This window comes from Vipera ursinii (genome assembly GCF_947247035.1).
Source record: "Vipera ursinii genome assembly, chromosome: 2".
Classification (NCBI taxonomy): Eukaryota; Metazoa; Chordata; class Lepidosauria; order Squamata; family Viperidae; genus Vipera; species Vipera ursinii.
The window spans coordinates 39,533,349-39,549,206 of NC_139513.1; the positions used below are offsets into that span (position 1 = coordinate 39,533,349).

The 15,858-nt window shown below is 35.5% G+C and overlaps 1 protein-coding gene across 18 annotated transcripts in view; it reads right to left on the minus strand.

The window, feature by feature from the left end:
• FOXP1 (forkhead box P1) overlaps nt 1-15,858 on the minus strand; it is a 666,401-nt gene that overhangs the window by 447,670 nt on the left and 202,873 nt on the right. For all 18 annotated transcript variants that reach the window (XM_083354300.1, XM_083354292.1, XM_083354290.1 and 15 more), the window contains one exon: nt 10,387-10,498. The gene's annotated coding sequence lies outside the window, so the exon portion shown is untranslated. The remainder of the gene's footprint in view (nt 1-10,386; nt 10,499-15,858) is intronic.

Genomic DNA, 15,858 nt, shown 5'->3' on the forward strand with positions numbered 1-15,858 from the left:
ACATTAAGTCTACTCTTCAAATAACTACAAATGCAGCTATTAAGCTTCTGACAACACAAATTACATCTAGATAAAATAAACAGCTTCACTATCTACCCAACTGCTTCTAATATCGATTTATAGTACCTGATCCTGGCAGGTACTATCATTTCAAACGTGTATGGGTCCAGACTAGGGGAACACCATCACATACATGCATTTATGTATGCTGTAAGATTGTCAAGAGAAAGTCTCTTCTGAGATGCCTCACAAGCTGAGACAGAATGATATTCCTCTACGCTGGAATGGTATTGTAGCACCATCTGATAACCTTAGTTCTTTCAGGACTAACTTCTGGCTTATGTTTGTTTTCACATTTCCCTGCTTTTAAATAAGTATGCTAATAAGTTTTATTGCTGCCGCTTTATACGCTGGTTTTAATTGGAGTTCTATCCTTCAAATTATCATGTTAGAACAGAAATTGCTGCAGGCTTTTAAAGCATTTTTGAGAGAGCAAAAGTAAATCTCCGCGGATGCTTTCTGGTTAGGAACAGATCCCAAAATCATTTAAGCTTTCTAGTCACTACCATCATAAATGCCTCCTCCTTTATCATACAATTTAAACACTGCAGCATTTTAACATTACTATTATTATAAGTGAAGTTGTTCATTTTTCTATTGGCTGTGTTCCTGTACTTTTAGCAGAGCAGCTCAGGAAGAGATATACCTGTTAAATTCCCACCTAGGAAGCTGGTGTTAGGAACAAAGGCATTAGCAATACCATAATCTGAGGTGGGGGGGGGACCATAATGCTACACTTATTGGTACAATACAGCATGACCTAGGCATATTCTATCTCTGTACAACTCAGAAAAAATCAATGTAAGATGTACTTATAGGATCATTGGTAAAGCCTGGAAAGCTGTAACATCCTTTGCAACCTCATATAGCTAAATGATGTGATTTATGCAACCCACTGCAAATCACTTTCCAATCTAAACAGGATAACTTGTATATTACTCTCAGAAGTACAATTATAGTAAAAAGGCAGGTGCAACTCCTAAATGTGCATATGGACAATTGGTACTGTATGAAATTTGTGAGCCATATGGACAAGGTGGTACAGCAGGTGAAGACAGTAGTGCTGAGATGTAAGACCTGGAAGGATTTTGTATGATGGGATGTAAATCACAACAACCATTTCAAAACAGTGGATGAACTTTTCCCATATGTAAAATGGAAAGCAAGATTAAACAGCAGAAAGTCTTATCATGGCAACAAACTTTTTCTATTGATAAAAGCAAGAAAGATGATTTGCAGAGAAAAGTATAGAGAAGCCACATTTTGTACAGAAAATGATATGACAAATTTACAATGTCTTGTATTACTTCGCTGCTACTGAGCATAGACCGGATACATTAGTTCTACTGAATATTTGCTATGCTGATTGTGATTAATAGGAATTAGAAAACAAAACCTGCCATATAGTCCAATCTCAGATATTGGAAATAGCCTCCCAATAGATATTATTTCAAATATTGGCCAAAAATGAAATATGGCTTCCTATGTTGTTACTGTTAGTTTTTTTTAATTTCATGTCTGTCTCACTCTACTATTAAGGATCTCATCAAACCTATTTCAATTTCCATTACATCCTGATTCCAAAATTATAATATGTCTAAACAGAAGCTGTATGCTATTCTACTGCACTAAATACCATGTTTACACTACTACACTCTTTCTAGCATATAGGGAAAGCGCATAAGCTATTTATGTGCATTTCAGAGATAGCAGAATCAGCCACCAATTGACTGTCTCATTTTATGGGGAAAGAGATTTCAAACCTCTGACCTGCAAAGATCACAGAACTGACAAGTGAAAGAAGGAAAATTAGTTCTCACTTGATTAACTTTATCATCTTCAGAAAAGTCTTCAGTACTTGGAAGAGAAGTAGCAAACTAACTGTAAATATTCTTCTAAGTGAAATATCCATATATGAATCAGTCATAAGACATAATGTTTTGCTTACTCATTTACTCATTTAATCATTTTTTCAGTATTCCCCCCATTTTCCTGATTATGTTTTGTTCTGTTTACAGGGAAGTTAAATGATAATGAAATTTTATCAGCCAGAGTTACAGCTGGCAAAAGACAATAGATTACCTGATAGATCCATATTATTTCTTTGTTTGAAGAGACAAAAGCACACATCAGTATATTATTTTTCTATAGTCCTGTAGTGTTATAAGGAAAACCTATAGAAAAGTGAGCAGATTTTATTATTTTGTTCATCCTTGTCATTCAGATCGTCTCTTTCTTACATCTTCTACATCCCAACTTGCTCTTAAGTTGGTTGCATTTATTCTGAAAAAGTATTAAGCAGTCTTAGTCTGCTTTATGGATTGTTAAGAATCACTCTCCATTGTTACAATCTTTTCAGTATGGTTGATCTCGACCTTTGTATGAAGAGATACAGATGTGGCTGTTTTGTATAATCAAGGTTCAACAGTGAAAAGGGAAGGAAACAATGTTGGACTAGTTTGTTTTAGGAGAAAGACACTCTAATATAGTTAGTTTAAAAATGGCACATAGAAGAAAGCATCCCTGTTACACACATATATATGAAGTAAAAAATTTAATTAGGCTAAACCATAATAAATGCTTTAAATGCTACTATAGCTAGCAATTAGCACCCACTACATTTTGAAATTAAATAGAATGAGCTATAAATGATACTAACAAACAAAGTATATGCTATGCAACTATATGATTTATTTACTCTGCAAGATGGATCTCCCATGATGAACATTTTTTACAAAAAATTTGATGCTTTCCATAGTTTGGGCTGAGTATTACTTAAGAGAATGGAACTGTTTTCATTTTGTGCAATCTGTAAAGGAAATTCATAATTCATGCCCTTTTCACAAGGACCTTGGCAACAAAATAGCAGTAGTTAACCAAACTGACATCACACAATGATACAAACATGTAGTAGATGTATTAAATAAAATCAACTATAAATCTCATAGATACAAATGAGTAAAGCTATTATGTCTTCTTAGAACTCTGTTTTAACAAAGCATTAAGAAGATCTTGCCTTTGAACATAAAGTGGCAAATGAAATTAAACAGCAATGTTTTCACTTATTAACATGTCTGTATACTTTTTTCTTACCTATCTAATGAAAAACTTTTTCATGAACTTTTAAAGACTGTTAATAAATATTTTGGAGGTTGTTCTATTAATGAGTTTTGGCAAAACTTAATATCTTTGAACTGACAGACCACAAAACTCTACAGAACTTAATAGCAAGTTTCATTCAATAATTTATTGGCTAGCTGCATTCATTTCCTGCAACTGATTTTTATCCTAATACTAACTGTTGAATGTTCGTGGAGCTCTATTTTAAAGAAAATATTAAAAAGTAAATAAGAGACATTGAACAAATTGAAGAAATCTGAAAGATTATCAACAAAACCCTATCGAACTAATTATATTGGCAAGTACAATTTCTTCCTGTTGTTACTTAAAAGAAAATTTTAAAAAGAAATTAATCATCTTAAAATGGTCACAAACATACAATACCTTCCTTGACAAAAGTATCAAACATGTAAAATAAAACACCAGAAACACAGTATTAAAAAAACCCTCCAATATGTTGACAGCATTGAGCATATTTTTTATGCAAAGCCTTTTTTTGAAAAGAAAAAAAAATAGATGCCTCTGGAAGCGTATAAAGTGAAACCTACAAATGACATAGTAACTACAGCTGTTAACTGCTAGCAATTGGTCTTTTTCTCCATTTTCAAAAAAAAAAAAATCCCTCAAAATAAGTTCCTAATCTGTTTCCTCAAACTGAAGAAATGTGGAAAAAGGCCATCCTGCCAGTGGAAACATTCAAAATCAGAAAGCTCATGCTGAGGTTTGTTGCCGAGGCAGCGAATGGTCTAAAAAGGAACTTCTGCCAACTCAAATACTGTTTGCTTTCACACCCAAGAACAAACCGTGTGCGTAGCAGAAGCTTCCTCAGAGCTTGGTGCGGCTGGACCAGGCTGAATAAAGGTAACTAATGTCACAGCTACTGTAAATTTGTTCTCATTTTTCTATCAGTAAATCAGACTCAATGAAAACTGGAGTCTGCTTCTCAGAGTTTTCAACTTCCCTCAAAGATAGACAGGACACTCTATGGCTGCATGCATTATTTTTTTTAAAGCAAGATTTAAAAAGAAACAGCATTGAACAACAGAGCTATCACCCATTCCTTCATGAGTAGATTGTTCAGGAAGATCAAGCTAATTCATGATGGATTTGGGTATCCCAATGCGATGTGTGACTTTCTGAAGCTGGAAATGCTGAAGAACTGCAGCCTTCATTATAACCTTACAAATTAGAGACACCAAACCCTGCCAAAACAAACAGGCATTATTATGGGGGGGGGGCCGTTCAGCTCTGTGAAAGAACTGGCTCCGTCTCCCATCTCCACCATTTTCTATGCCATAGCAAAATCTGAGCCAGAGTAGTGAGTTTCACTCTGCTGAGTGATTAAAGTAAGGTGAAGGAGCTCGCTGCCACAGGAAAAGGTTACCATGAATAGATATTTTGGAAGTGATTCCTATGCCTGTGAAAATAAACAATACGGAGCTTAAGAAAATGCCATCCATCTAAGTATTTAAGAAATAATACAGAGGCTGTACCAGAAAAGCAAAATTAAGATATGAAATGTCACTGAATTATATTTTATTTAGTGTAAGAGGAATATTTTATAATTAGACTACGGTCGCAATGCAATGTAACAGTAGCCTCATCTATTATTTCTCTTGGAAATCAAGAGAAACATAATATGGGCAGGAATGAATGAAAGAATCCTCCATCTAGAGGAAGGAGGAGGGGGGAAAAAGCCCTAAATGTTATCAAATCTTTTTTTTCTAGCCAGCTGGCACAACCAGAATCAAACACAGTTAATCATTTTAAGGAAGAATCCTTTTTCAAAGCAGAAAATCACACTATTTATTCCAAAACTCCTACTCGATACTATTTTTTTCAGAGTATGAGTGCCTAGCACAACATACTCAAATGGCATGAGACATAAATATATGTTTATAAAGGAAACCACAAATCCACAGCAACGAGGAATTCTAATCTTTATCTGACTATCCCAGATATATGCTCAAACAAGGTCTCTATACATTTTAAAATACCACCTAGACTGATTACATATGCTCAAGTATAGCCTTGACACGTTAGCAGCTACAGGCTTCCAAGCACTATTAAAAAAATTAATTTACAGTTTACATAACCAGATTAAAGCACGTTAAACTAAACATTTAGCAGTAATAATTTCTCCTTCTGAATCATAAAGAACTAGGGGAAAATCCCTACAGTTCTTTGAAATTTAGTAATTTAGAAACAATGTTTTCTCCAGTGCTTCTTTAATCACTGTGCTGTGTTGTTTATTTCTTTCATCACTTCCTACCTTGTCTGGTTGCTGGTGAAAACCAGCCAGGAAGCCACAAGCACACACTTCAGCCTCTCGCTTTTTCAGGCCACAATTCTCCAATGTTAGGTTGCTGCCAATGTCCTTGCAAACCAATGTAAAACAGGCCACAAGGTTCACGTTAACTGCAGAGTGTTACTACACTGAACATCTGGTCATGAATGAATGGATTGCCCACTAACACTCTGTACTGGGAAGCTGATGAAAAATTCAACATTTTCCTTGTTGGCACAGTTGTTTTGGAGAATTCTCTAGAGCTTCCTGAATTATATGAAGAAAATTTCACTGCAGCAATCTATATCTGTGAGAACAGCTGGTGTTGAAAGGGATCTGCTGCTCTCTGCGTGCTGGGGGACCTCATGTTGGATCATGATACTTTTGCTACATTTGTCCTTGAAAACTTAGCCCTACCTTTGTGGTAGCAGTTAAACAAAGTGACAGCAATGGTCCTTAACAGTTGCCTTCAGCACAGCAGGAAGGAGAATAAATAGTAGGAAAAAAAGATCTTGTACAGCTGATGGTCAATTCAGAATTGTATAGGAACTCCTATAATGGTAGGAAAACTTGCCTGGTAGACTTAATTTTTTATAAAGTCCCTGTGATAAGTAGAACAGTGTATGTTAGTTACATCCTTCAAATATGGTTTTAGTCAGCGTTCTTTTTCCCTAATTTCAGTGCCAATATTCAGTCATCTTTATCCTAAGTGAAAATCAGCTTCTCTTTTAAATACTTGAAGAATTACAAGAAAAATATTGCACACCATTGAACATCAGAGCATCCTGAGTACAATCAATCTCTTTATTACATGGAATGCTTTATTAAGTTAAATCACTCAAAAGCTTTGAAAGCAGAACTGCTATTAATTTCATCTGGAACGAATAACAAGCCACAAAACTGTATTTTAAAAAAGAATTGCTTTCTTGCTAGGACAATAAATAAGCCATACACTTGCGCTCTCTCTCTCTCTCTCTCTCTCTCTCTCTCTCTCTCTCTCTCTCTCTCTCTTAAAGGAAGTGGTAAACTTAAGTCATGCTAAATTTAGGCTATTATCTATGCAGCATAAATTTCACTTCTGTGTATAAATGCTAACTTGCATATTTCTCCATGGTAACTAAACTATGATTAAAACAACAGTGAAACCAGCCTTCAAAACCACCTGTTTAAGTAGGAACAATCTAATTTACAAAAAAAAAATCAGACATGTCATGGGAATTTAAATCTCATTTTCCCCAATTGAAAGCCTTCGTTTCCATGATCAAATTGTAAAATACGTGGTTTTGGTTGGAATCGTTCTGCTTTTAAAATCATGTAATTTCTTCACATATTGTTAAATTAATAGAAGTAATATGTTAAGATTAGAAAGAATAAGATTTTAATAAGCCTTTCCCCAAAAATTTGCTCCTTTAAAGGTTTAATTTATCTAGAAAATATCTATTTTTTATAATATGGCAAAAATTAAAGAAATCAAAATCCTGTAACTAAAATTCTCATTAATTATGGTAAGACATCTTCAAAGCCTGTCTTTTTACTAAGATGCTCTTGTTTTTTTCTAATGAAACAATTGATCACTTTTAGGGATCATATTAAGTAAAGATAGCCAACATATGATATGAGCTAGTCTAATTACAGTATTCAAATGTTGAAAAGTTTTAGTAGAAATTCTAAATATATATATGCTTGTGTGTGTGTTTAATATCTAATACATATAATAATATAATATATTATCTATGATCTGAAACACACAAATCAATTTATGGCTGCAGGTACCTAATAAAAATTAAATGGAATATAAAAACTTTTTTCTGGATCTCATCGTAATTATTTCCATGTATTATTAAAAAGTTAAAAAGATTTAGCTGCAATACTGTATCACAAAGACTTACAAAATATAATTTAATGTTAAATTTCAAGGATTTATTTTCCTTCATTTACATCATACCATTTCTGCAACAACAATGTAATATGGCTGTAATATTTAGCCAGTCTACCTTTATAATAGCACTACGAAATATTGTGGGTAAAACTAAGAAACTAATACAGTGCATCTCCTGGCAAGTGGGAACTTGAACGCTAAACTTGTAGATCTTCCTTTAGTCTAGAAGTACATCAAAGTAGTTGTTGATAGATAGCATATGTCATAATATATCCTGAAAGTGGCGCACAGCACTGTTTATAAAAAGTTCTTTTATTATGCCATATATTACTTTAGACGATATACAGTAAATCAATCAGTAGCCAGATTTTAATAAAGCCATGATTCCAGAAGGATGTTTGGATTATGTTTCCAAAGTAGTGAAACTTTAAATTATGACTTACAACCATTTTCTGAGATTATGGACCTTTGGGGGCAGACAGCAGAGTGCCAATCACAACAACTGCAGTGGAAGAAACCATGATCCACCACCCCTGGCCTTGTTTCTTCGGGGACTTTTAGAACAATTTAATATATTTAATTACTGTAAGCCCACTACCTTTGTATTAATAGCTTGTAGGATGAAGTGTGTAAGCAGTGTAAGTCAAGGTTGCAATCTCTGAAAAACTATCTGCCTTTTTATGGATGTTTGAAATTGTTTCTTTGCCACTGAATATTGTCAGAGCCGATTTATTCAGCGTATGGTAAATATGTCAGAGCTGAATGTGGATGCTACTTGGATATACAAGGAGCCTAAGTAGACAAACACCATTGAAGTTTTGCTCTGGTTTTATTTAGTTCACATTCAGTGTGCAATTTGCTAGTGTGACTCCCCTCCCTCATCAGTACAATGACTAGTAGTCCTTGACTTATAAGCAGTTGCTTAATGACCATTCAAAATTACAACAGGGCCCAAAATGGGTACCCTATCCCAGTAAAGCATTTTTGGCTGTCAAGATGTGCTATACCCATCCCCCACACTCACATGACCACACTTTGGGTGACTGGTAATTGGCTCACCTTTATAATCAGTTGTAGCATCTCATGCTCACATGACTGCAACTGGCAACATCTTGAGGGGTCTGGCATTTTTTGGCAATTTCCATAAAGAAATGCCTGTTCTGGAGAATGGGTTCACACTTATGACCACAGTTTTCATTTAACGACTGTGGCTTGACTTAATGACCACAATGATTCACTTAATGACCACAACATAAAAGGTAGTAAAATCAGATCTGCTCACATGGGTAACTCGACTTATAATATAGTGTCTTATGAGCAGCAATCCAGTCCTAATTGTGGTCTCATAAGTCAAAGACTATGACCACAACCAAACACTATTTGTTCTTGGTCATCAGTTTCAACGGATTATTTCAGGTCTTAATGCAACATTTCTATGGAGTTAAGTTAGAGATAGATTTTGACTTGGGTATTCCTAAGATGTTAAAATTTGTCTTTCATTCATTCTGTTATATGTTTCAGATGACTGCAATTCAGCTCCACATAATGGATAAATGGCTTCATGTTCTACAGAATTCAGAATTATTATTTTCTTCAAAGACTAGGTTTAGCAGATCCTAAGACAAGAAAGCATGTCTAAACCATGACAATATCAAGTTCTTATTAGGTTTTTTTTAATGCTAAATATAATATCTATAGCACTTAAATCAGGGGTCTTCAAACTTGGCCCTTTTATGACTTGTGGACTTCAACTCCCAGAATTCCTCAGCTGGCTGAGGAATTCTGGGAGTTGAAGTCCACAAGTCATAAAAGGGCCAAGTTTGAAGACCTTGACTTAGATGTATATACTGCTCCATAGTGCTTTAAAGCACTACAGGTATACAATGTCAGCATATTTCCCCCAACAATCTGGGCCTTCATTTTACCAACTTTGGAAAGATGGAAGACTGAGTCGATCAGGATCAAATTCCTGGCAGTGGGAATGCAGGTTAGCCTGCAATACTTCATTCTAACCACTGCGCCACCACAGCTCCTAATGCTTGATAAATTTCACTTTTTTGACGTGGGTCTAAATACTATTTTTCTAAACATCCAGAAGGTCATCAAGGTGCTTTTCAGATAAAACTTAAGATAAGCATGAACTTTTTCTTGGTGAACAATGGCTTCTTTCTACTGACACGTGACATTCATTGCTTTTCTGATAATGCAGCTGAAAACACCAAGTGCAATTGAAAGAGAATTAGAAATACCTAGATGCTGTTCTGAAGTCTTTATAACTTTATAACTTCCTAGACAAGTTTAACCTGCACTATAGGTGCAAATAATTGAAAAATTATGTCTCTGCAGACTGATGAAATATCAAGTTTTAGAAATGGTGGCATCACTTCTTCTAAGTTGCTGAGCATCAATTACTTTTATTGTAGAGTCTTTGGAAATTTCTTCTGAATTGTGGATAGTGTGCTTTAGAACTTTTATTTATGCAATGTAATAATGGAGCTTATTTTTCTGAGATTTATATAGGAAAAGGTTGGTCTAAGTCATGACTGATTGTCCAATGAAGTTTTCCAGTTATTCATCCAATTAATTTGATTGCACTAGTGGCAAGGAGGAGAATGATTTCAAGTTACTTGCTAGACAACCCAGTTTATAAAATAAATGAAACAACTCCCAAACTTTGCTATTATTGTTCACTTAGATTCCTTTTACATAAAAGTTGCCCTACATAAAGCTGTGACAACATTCAGCAGCAAACCTATGCAGAAAAGTAGAAAATTAAAAAGGGGGAAAACCCTTTTACCATGGAATTGTATTATGCTCTTGATTACAGTGGTATAACTTTCTTGATTAGCTTAAGTTACTATTATAAAATTGGAGAATCCCTACTATAAAATATCACACCCATATTAATCATACACTCATTACTGAAAATTAAGCATTTATTTGGGCTCATTATGATTAATATCTCTAAAGAAATTGCCATGTAAATCCACATCCTCCTGAGCCACATTTATACTTTAAAGTAAAATATACAAATACTTACAAACAGTCACAGTGGGGTTTTAAGCATGAGAGGATCCAAGTTTAACCATGTAAACTGCATAATAAAGATATGCAAGTTGAATCAAGCTGATCAACCTCAGTTTTTTCTTCACCTGTTTAAAATAAAAAGCAAGACGTAAATGCTGGTGCTATGAAATTATGTTGCTGATGTCATCAGATGTGTCTATTTTTACTCACTTAATAAAAAATTCTATCCATCAGGGGGAAAAAATTAAGCATTCAAACTCTGTCAACCATTATTACATTCCCTCAGAGTATATTTCCTCTTAGCTAGTTTTACATACCTAAAAGAAGAACTAGTAACTTTATTGTACAATCATTTTATGGTAATATTCTAAACATCTAATTTTTATGTAAATTTCTTAAACAGAATAGAACAGAATATCTTAAACAAATCACTATGCAAATACTATATATATCAAAATTACGTACTTTGAAAACTACATTTCTTCTAAGAGCTAAATCAAAGTCAGATAAAGTTATTTTATTCAGGGTGGTTTTATTTCTAATTTTGATCACAGGTCATTAGAAAATAATAATAATAATAATAATAATAATAATAATAATAATAATAATAATAATAATAATAATGAGGAGGAGGAGGAGGAGGAGGAGGAGGAGGAAGGGACCTTGGAGGTCATCTAGTCCAACCCCCTGCTCAGGCAGCAAACCCTATGCCATTTCAGGCAAATGGCTGTCCAGTCTCTTCTTAAAAACTTCCAGTGTTGGAGCATTCACCACTTCTGGAGGCAGGTTGTTCCACTGGTTAATTGTTCTAACTGTCAGGAAGTTTCTCCTTAGTTCTAGGTTGCTTCTCTCCTTGACTAGTTTCCATCCGTTGCTTCTTGTCCTGCTTTCAGGTGCTTTGGAGAATAGCTTGACTCCTTCTTCTTTGTGGCAGCCCCTGAGATATTGGAACACTGCTATCATGTCACCCCTCACCCTTCTCTTTGTTAAACTACACATACCCAATTCCAGCAACCGTTTCCTATATGTTTTAGCCTCCAGTCCCCTGGTCATCTTTGTTGCTCTTGTCTGTACTCTTTCTAGAGTCTCAACATCTTTTTTACATCGTGGTGATCAAAACTGGATGCAGTATTCCAGGTGTGGCCATACCAAGGCATTGTAAAGTGGTATTAGTACTTCACGTGATCTTGATTCTATCCCTCTGTTAATGCAGCCTAGCACTGTGTTGGCTTTTTTGGCAGCTGCAGCACACTGGTGGCTCATATTGAAGTGATTGTCTACTAGGACTCGGAGACCCCTCGGAGTGTAAAAATTACCAATGTAAAAGATCAATGAAAATCACAGCAACATAACTACTTCCTATTAGTTTCAACTGAGTAAATAAAAGGAAGCTTTCTCAAAAATTGTGCCCCATACCATTATGGTTTAGTTCCAAGATCCCCCTTGCTACTAACATAACCACTTGGAAAAATCAATCACTTTAGAAGCAGATGCAACCCTGTTACACTAATTAAACTTTGTTTTGCACTAGAGTCATGCATTTGCAGTGTGTGTACAGTATGTAAATTATAGAAATTACAAGAAAAGTTGATTAGCGTAATTCAAATCTCAGTGCAGTTACTAAATTTAACAATGGATACAAATTATACTCAATCAGCTCATTTCTATATGTTATCTGTACAGCATGCACCACCAGATTCAGAGTAATATGAAATAAAAACTAAAGAAGAATGCTAAACTAGAGATGATTTAAAGGAATATGAAGATTGTATTTTTTTAGAACAAAAAAAAAATGGAATGTCCAATAAATAGTCTTCAACTTACAACCAAAATTGGAACTAGAATTTCCATTTCTAAGCAATACAACTGTTAAGTGAGACACACTCAATTTTATGACATTTTTTTGCTACGGTTGTTAAGTGAATCCAATTGTCCCCATTGACTTGGCTTGTCAGAAGTCCCTTGGAAAGATAGCAAATGGAAATTGCATGACCCTGAAATGTTGCAAGCTGGTGTCCAAGAGCCTGATTTATGATTATATGACTGCGAAATTCTGTGATGGTCAAAAGTGCAAGAACAACTGCAAGTTACTTTTTCAGCAACATCACAACTTTGAACAATCGTTAAACAAATGGTCATAAGTCAAGGACTACCTGTACTGCTATAATTAATTCTAATGCCTTCAATAACTTCTGTATAGAACCCAATTCAAGTGTTCAGTTCCAAAACTATTCAAGTCCTCACTGATATAACTCCAATGATGGTGCATCATCACATATTAATCTCACATAAAATCTGGAACAGTCACTATGGAAATTTATTTATTTATTTATTTAGTTAGTTATATTTATATACCGCCCTATTCCCTGAGGACTCAGGGCGGTTTACAGGGAATTAAAAATCCAAAATACAAAAATTAAGAACAAATTAAAAAGTATTAAATTAACCCTGTAGTCAGTTAAAAAACCCCAAATTAAAAATTCTTCCTCAGTCTGGGCCCGAGAGCTGAAAAAGCCAGGTCTTCAGGCCCCGGCGGAATGATCGGAGGTCGGGGGCAGTCCTCAGCTCCACCGGCAGCTGGTTCCAGAGGGCAGGCGCTCCCACTGAGAAGGCCCTATCCCTGGGTGTCACCCGCCGGCAATCTCTCACCGGCGGAACCCTGAGCAGACCCTCCCTGTGGGAGCGCACTGGGCGAAGGGCGTTTGATGCCGGCAGCAAGTGTTCCCTCAAATATCCCGGACCCAGGCCATGTAGGGCTTTATAGGTGATAACCAGCACCTTGAATTTCACCCGGAGGGCAACCGGAAGCCAATGCAGCTCGCGGAGTAGAGGTGTTACATGGGAGTATCGGGAAACCCCCATTACAACTCGCGCGGCCGCATTCTGCACCAGTTGAAGCCTCCGAGTGGTCTTCAAGGGCAGCCCCATGTAGAGAGCGTTACAGTAGTCCAAACGGTAGGTCACAAGCGCATGAGTGACTGTGCGTAGGGCGTCCCGGTCCAGATAGGGACGCAACTGGCGCACCAGGCGAACCTGTGCAAAAGCCCCCCTGGTCACGGCTCCTATGTGATCTTCAAAATTGAGCCGTGAATCCAGGAGGACGCCCACTTGTAAACTCTTTTCTGACACCCATAGTAATGTACTTTTAAAAAAAAACTGGATCTAGTACTTTTAGCACACAGTTTGTCACAAGTTGTGACAAACATTTACAAAATAATGCATTTTTGTTAGAAATTGTTAGAAACACTACTTTTGCACATTCCTAGTACACTAGGAAGAACATGAAACAAAATGAAAAATGCAAGAAGCATATATCTAAACTCATCTTAATGTTTATTTGTTGATTATTAAGTTTAGTTGTATATATTCAATTATTTAACCAATGTAATAATAGTAATTGTAAATTCTATTTTACTTTTTTGTAAATTTTTCGCCCACAATGCCCTTCACATTTTCTTCTTTGTGTAGTTATTTATTTTCTTTAAATGTTCTAAAATAAAGGTATCATTGTCATAAGAAATTCTTACTAAAAATAATGATGGATGTTGCTTCTAAACTGTCATTTGTGGTGACCTCCATTAATACATGAATAAGTGTACAGTGGCCACTTAATTGATGGCACACGCCAGTTTAAATCAGGATGGCTGAATGGACCACAAATAAGGTTTAGTAATAAACTCAGTGGCCCAGTCTAAATAAATGAATTTTCATTCCCACCACAATCAATAGAACAAGTTAATTGTATGATCTTTGGCTTGTTAAAAAGAAAACAATAAATGATCTAATTTACAGGGTGTTTGGAAGGTTAAGCCAAGAGAAAGAGAGTTAAGTATTCCATAGAGGAAGATAGCTATTTCAATTGGGGGAAAAATAATACTAAATTAATTTTGACAGATTCCAAAGTCCATATTAGCTTATTGTAGCATAAACAAAAAAGTAAGAGCTTTTATATCTCATAGTCCATCCTTCGCAATCTTTTTTTAGCTGTATTTCAATTCTTATTGTCCTCAGCCAGAATGACAGTCATCTTGCTGTGGTTTCAGATTTTGGAGATATAATCCAAGTCATCTGGAGAGCATCAGAGACTGTTATAAATTAACAAGTTTTCATAGATTAAAGGCTACTTCATCATACATGACACCAGAACTGATGTTTGATAAAGTGGAATATCTGACCTATAAAAATGAATATTGCAATAAATTGGTTACTTTCTAAGCTATCACTGGGTACCAGTTTAAGATTAATGGAGTGGATACATAAAACCACATAAACAAACACACAAATAAATCACAAACAAACAAATTCCAGGATCTGAATTTTTAATGTCAGAATCAGGAATGGTAAAGAACTAAGTCACAAATCCCTGGCAGACAACAAAAAGTTTTCCTAGCAATTTAATGTGAAATCACACCTACTTCAAATTATAGTCACAATGGTTAGGCAACTGCATATAATGGAAAGAATGGTGTAAGATAATGAGCCCGAGCTATTGTCTATATTGTGGCTGAAGATAATGGGGGCTAACCACCAGGTTCATGCCCCAGTTCTCTTTCTTTAAAACACTGCCATTTTGTGGGTCCTTGGAAGCATGCTTTCTCCACTACAACCCATCATATGGAACAGCCTGTCCCTGAGATCCAACATATCCCCTCTGTTTTAGGTCTCAGAAGAGTTGCCCTTCCCCAGAATGTTTGGATAGGGCAAAGTTAGATTTGGAAAATAACGTTGGGATGTAAATCAGGTTGTCGTGCCAGCTTATTTTTATTATACTGATGTTATTGCTTCTTTTGCTTTTGTTGTTGGATATATTTTCTTACCTGTGGGTTGTAAGCTGCCAATATCCTAGCTTTAAGAAGGGTGGCTCTACAAATGTTCTAAATAAATAAATAAATAAAACTTTACAAAGCTCCAGATTGCTTGCCCTGCATCTTATTGTTTTCAATATCAGCTTTTTCCCCTTCAGAGAGCTGAAATATTCAACCACTGGAGAAGCACCTGAATAGGTGCTCAAATAGCCAAATGTAATTATCTGAAACCATGCAAAGGATTACAGAACGGGATCTTGTAGAATAATCAGGAGTTCCAAAAATCAAACGGTATGCATCTACTACTATAGTGTCCACAGTAATTGTGAGTAGAAGCTATAGTACATGACGTGAGTGCAACGTAAACATACAATACACACAACTTTAACACACCTGTCCATTTTTCTTTAAAAGTGTTCTGGTACCTTGTATTGTACTCCGTAACAGAAACTCAATACATCACACTTAAAAAATGTACTGGGTATGTTTTGACTTTTTTCTAAATTTGATAACTCTCTGTATTGTTAGAGTCTCCATGCTCTGAAGGTGACTTATACAAGTCAGGTTGTTCATCTCTTTAACTGAAATTTATCTACAATTTATTTATTTATTTATTTATTTAATTTGTATACCGCCCTTGTCCCGAAGGACTCAGGGCGGTGAACAGGGCAATACATATT